Source organism: Eptesicus fuscus, chromosome 8 (assembly GCF_027574615.1).
Source record: "Eptesicus fuscus isolate TK198812 chromosome 8, DD_ASM_mEF_20220401, whole genome shotgun sequence".
In the NCBI taxonomy this organism is placed as follows: Eukaryota; Metazoa; Chordata; class Mammalia; order Chiroptera; family Vespertilionidae; genus Eptesicus; species Eptesicus fuscus.
Genome location: NC_072480.1, coordinates 38,500,474 through 38,506,479, shown reverse-complemented (window position 1 = coordinate 38,506,479; position 6,006 = coordinate 38,500,474).

Here is a 6,006-nt window from a genome sequence, read left to right as displayed (position 1 = left end):
TCTCTCTCTCTCTCTCTCTCTCTCTCTCTCTCTCTCTCTCTCTCTCTCTCATCTCTCTCTCTCTCTCTCTCTCTCTCTCTCTCTCTCTCCTTTTTTCTCTCTTACATCAATAAATACAATTTTTAATATTTTAAAGCTTTGGGTAATTCTTTTTTTAAACATATCCATTTCACTCATGAAAACTGTACATAGCGTTTTCAGCAGTTTTAAAGAGATTAAAATTGCAGTACAAATAATAAGAGAAATGAGAATTAAAATTGACTCCTTAGGCATCAAGAAGAGCAGAATTTACCACCTCAAAATGTACTTCTTTGGCATAAGGATGTCTAGGTAAGAAATACTCAAACCTGTAAAGAATTTTTATGAATTTATTTGAGCCAAACTGACAACAATTGCTGGGAAGGAAAATCTCAATGGATTAAGAAAATGCTCTGGAGAATGACAGTTTTGCAGTTTATTTTATAAACTAGGGCCCTGGGGCACGAAATTCATGCACTGGGAGGGGTCCCTCAGCCCAGCCTGCCCCCTTTCACATACTGGGAGCCCTCAGGGGATGTCCTATGGATGGCTTAAGCCTGCTCCCCATTGGGAACGGACCTAAGCCGCAGTCTGGCCTCCCTTTGCTTGAGGTGACCAGGCTGATCAGGGGAAAGCGCCAGCCCCATCACCCGGCTGCTGTAGCCACTGCCAGTCACCACAGCCACCAAGGTATTTTCATCAACACGGACTCCAGTCCCTTTACCATGAAAAAAATGACAACTTTCTTTAAGCATTTTCAAGATGTGTCTTTCATAGGCAATGACATTTATTTCTTTATTTTTCTTTTTATCCTCACCTGAGGACATGTTTCCATTGATATTTTCCCCTTCCCTCCGATCCCAGGCTCAGCCCCTTCCTAAGCCTAAAGCCTCCGCCCCAGGCTTTAGGCTTGGGAAGGGGTTCCCCTCAGCACCTCCAATTGCAGGCTCGGTCCCTCCCCAAGCCTAAAGCCTCTGCCCCAGGCTTTAGGCTTGGGAAGGGGTTCCCCCTCCCCTGGCACCTCTGATCGCAGGCTCGGCCCCTTCCCAAGCCTAAAACCTCTGCCTGATGGCCAGCTGGGAGTGACCTTGGTCCTGAGGAGGTTCCCCAACCCAGGTATGTATGCAAATTAACAGCCACCTTTGTTGGGTTAATTTGCATACTCATTCTGATTGGCTGTAAGGGTAGCAGAAGTACGGTCAATTTACATCTTTGTCTATTATTAGGTAAGATTACAATCAATGGAAGATGCATAAGGAGAGTTACACTAAATTCACTGGTGGTAGATTAGGGAGGCAGGAGAAAGCAAAGCAGGGGGAAATCTCTGAGACTCGGTAAAGAGTAAAATGAAGAGACAAAAACCACTTTTACATTGGTTTACAATTACCATTACAGCACTTAGAGATGATATTTGATAACAATGAAGGGTTCCATGGTCTTGTGCTTTGGTGGGAGATTTTTCCCTGAGGGAGCCTGGAAAAAGGGGGATACTCTGACATTCCAAAAGTATGTTATCTTAAATGCAAAGACAACACACAGTCGCAGTTAAGGCAAAGACTGAATTTTGTCAAGGAAGATATGGGCCTAATGACATGGCTACCCACCATGACCACTTTTAGTTAGAAAGTTTTCATTTCAGACCATCCTATGTGGTTACTTTGGGTCTCTGAGATGTAAGCCCCCCATGCAAGCCTCCCCTGAGTTTGTCAGGTTTAGTATGTGGCCCCTTTTTTGTCCACAAAAATTATCTTGAGCTGGTTATTTTTTAAAGAAACAGAAGACATAGGAAAAGCTGAAACCCTAGTAGAAGTTATAAGGGACATTTACATTTATAAGGGAACCCTCCATTTAAGGGTGCCCTGCTTTTAATAAGAGGAAGAGGAAGAAAAGGGTTACTAAATCTCTAGAAACCATTAACAATAGAAAAGGTAATGACCTAAATCTTCATAAAACCACAACCATTTTTACCTTACTTTCCCTGATAACCTCTGGTAACGGACTCCCCTACCCCATCATTTTTTGTCTTTAGCTGGAGATAGCATATAAGGTGGTGGCTTGGTCCATTTCAGAAAGGTACTCAGGTTTCCTGGGTATCTCCCATGTACACATGAAGTAGATATGTTATTAAATTTCTGTTTATTTTTCTCCTGCTAATCTGTCATTTATTACTGGGGAATTTTAGCCAAGAACCCAAAAGGGTAGAGGGAAAATTACTTTTCCTCCCCTATAGGCAATTTTTATTAATTTGTTACCTACAAAGTTTTCTTATAAATATTCTACTAGATAATTACCCTTCTAAGTAATTTCAAAAGGCCTAATGTAGAATCATGTGGATTATTGTTGTCTTGTATGTAAAATTAATATTTTGTAATAATATAAATGTTATAAATTATTTTTGCTCTAAGTTTCTATAATGTGGTAGTCACAATTAGATACTTCATATATATAAATTCTAATATGTGAATTTATATATTATATACATTGATATAATACTTTCAATTGATCATTTTTATATTAATTTTTGGCTTTTGGGAATAGAAAATTTATTGACATTTAAATTTCTTATACTTGAAAATTAACATAAACTACTACACACACAATATTATATATTCAGAATATATAAAAAATACTGTAAAAGTTAAATTATTAATTTTATTTTATTTGCTTCTCATTTCCATGACAGGGTAATGGAAATGACAACCCTGCATGTGCCAGGCACAGTGCTCAGTGCACATTCCCTACAAGTAGCTCACAGACGTGAAGGAAGACAAAATAACAAACACATGATTACATCACACTCAAATAATGTTGAAAAATAATATCTAGGATGGTATGGGAAACATGTGAGGGACATCTAACTTTATTGTGTGAATGTGATGCCTGAATCCCTGAGGACAATGTTCAAAAAATATATGCTTCTTCTCTGCTTCATTGGTACATGAATAAATTCTTTTCCTTGAACATTCGTGGTCTTTGACTCCATCCATTACTACTCTATATGACAGTGAACCTAGCAGCAATGTGGTAAATGGGTGGCAGTGTTGGAAAAAGTAAATTTTAAAGAATCTTCTTCACAAAGGCAGTAAGGAAAACTTTTATTATTAAGATATTCCAAAGACAGAAAGAAATATTATCATTTTATATATCCAAGCAGATAAATGCATAAATTTCAAGATAAATAACTAGTCCACAAGTAAATGCACTGGATAGCACCATTTGTCAAGCATAATTCATACTATCTTTATCTGGAAGTTGGGGCAACCATTTATATTAGCTCACAAGCTTTATCCAGGGAAAACACACTTACAAAAACATAAGGCAGCAAGTAATTTTTCAACCTGGAGTAAGGGCTCCACCAAAATTAGACTTCCACCCTCCTATAGGAAATGGGAAGTAGGGGTGCAATCTTCCTTGTTTACTTCACTTCAAAGAGATGGCTCCCAGGTCCTTGAGACAGACATTCTTGTGTGATAAAGCTGAAAAAAGTCCTATCTAGTTTTTGAAAGAATTTGCATACATTTAAAAGGTAGGATAAAGTAGTAAGAATTACAAGTTTTCTAAAGTAAATTTTCTGAGAAAAAAGAAGGGGAAGAAAATCTTTTGCGTTATTTTCCACAGAAAGAATTAAGTCTTTTACTTTATTTGTATTAGTCTTTGTTACCTGTCCAAAGTCCATGTGCTTGATGCTTTCAAAGTCCAAAATCCAAAACATCAGAGTTTGAAATAAGGAAGTTTTATTGATCAAGAAGATCCCAATCAAGAAGATAAGAGCTCTAGTAGCTTCCCAAATCCATCCTTGAAGAATACATTTCAGGCTTCTTTTATGTCAAGGGAAGGAAAAAGTGGGAGTGGTTGTTTCTATAAAACCTCAAGCCCCAAGCAAAACTCCTCTAATGAGTATAACACATCTAAAGCAGGAGCTATTAGCCTGAAGGCCTTGGGAACAATGAGGCCCAAACCAAATGGAGTCAGGGAGAGAGAGCATTTCACTTTGTCACATCCTTAGACAGTAGAAATTAGTGTATTTCTCCTTTAGTTGTTTTTCTATTTCACTTTAGGAAATTTGTTCTTTCCCTTTCCTTCTCTATTGGGGTCAAGGTGAGGCAATGATCTAGGTTAGGAGTCTGCAAAATATGCTGTAGGCCAAATGCAGCCTGCTGTTTGTTTTCTTATGGCCTATAAGCTAGGAATGGTTTCACATCTTTAAATAATAATATAAAGAATAATAATATTTTATGACACATAAATTACATAGAACTCAAATTCCAGTGTCTGTAAATAAAATGCTATTTAAACAGAGACTTGAATATTTCTTTATGCATTGTCTGTGGCTGCTTACAAATAAAGCTTTGCAATGGAAACCAGAAGGCCATAAATCTTAAAATATTTACTTTCTAATACTTTATAAAAAAAAATGTTGTTGACACCTGATAAAGGTACTTGCTTTTCACAATCTAGTCCCTGGACAAGGACTTTGCTATTGTGGGGGAGAGATACATTTTTCTCTACCTTCCTAGGTTCTTTTCCCTTCTTCCTAGGTCTAATAATTAAATCTACATGAGAAAGATTAGCAAGAGAAAATGACCAAATTGAATTTGCATACATATGCATGGAAACCCTATATACATGACATGGTCAGAGACCCCACATACAAGAGATATTTAGGGGCAGAAAGTTAAAATGAGTTTTTTATGGCATTCTGAGCTAAGGATGAGATAAGGTTCTTGGGGCTTGAAAGGGTTACTGCAGAACAATAAAAAGAGCAGATGTTCTGTAATCAGAAGTTCGCCATATATAGGTAAAATCATTATTTCTGGAGATAACTCTTATTGTATATAGATAATGTTATACTAATTATATATTGGTATCTTTATCTGATATAAGTGTATTTGTATTCTACCACATTTTCCATCTTAGGACAGATCATCATTGTTAGTTAAAATATTTGAATATGCTTTTAAATAACTATTTTTCTGTTTAGTAGTAAGTAAAAAAGTTGAGATACAACTTTTTGGAAATTCACAATTGTCACATCCTCTATCCCCCATTCCTCATTCCCTCACAAACAAAATGTTGAAGTACTTTTAAAAATAATACATATTTGGTTGATCTCTTACTCCCTTCACCCCACGCCTTCCCTCATAGGTTGGACAGTCTGTTTGATGCTTCTATAACTCTGGTACTATTTTTGTATGCATGCATATGAGCATAACCAATGGACACAGCGGAGAGGGTGAGGGCATATGCTGGAGGGTGGGAGCAGGTGGGGAGAGGTCAAGGCGGGGGGGAAGGAGACTTATGTAAGACTTTAAAAAATAAAGAATTTAAATTTTTAAAAATAATACATAGTTGAATGCCCATGCTTTTTCAAGCCCCCCCCCCACCTCATTTCTATTATCAGAAATAACTGATGTATAATAGAAATGATATATTTCTATTAACAGGTATGGAAGAAGTTTATAGGAAACCTATTTTTTATTTTATATCTTTGAAAAGGGGAATTATATTAAAGCTAGTTTCAAGTCAATTAAAAATTAATATAATTTCTAAAGATTCTAGGAAGCAAGTAATGAAGTGTATACATTAAGGAGAAGGGCTAAATTGCATGTCCAAGCACTGCCCTGATTGACTTTTACTCTGATCTTCTCACCAAATTACATTTGCAAAAAGTAACCATGGAGACTAAAAGCTTGACTACTGAATTGAACTAGCAGGGTTACACCAAAGAATGTAGTAAAGGGAAAGCTAAAGTGTTTCCAGTCTCAGACTTGTCTTATGTTAACACAAGTAAGGAAATGACCAAATAAAAGAATAAATCATGTAAATTATAAAACATGAAAAGGAGTCTTTATGCAAATTTACTTTTCAATTTACATGTGCTACACATTAATTTTTCTTTTTTTATTATTATTATTATCAGAGTGTCTGTACTACCTCCAGCCTCTGCAGGATGTTATTTCAAATATGTCAGGTATTTCAAATAATTTC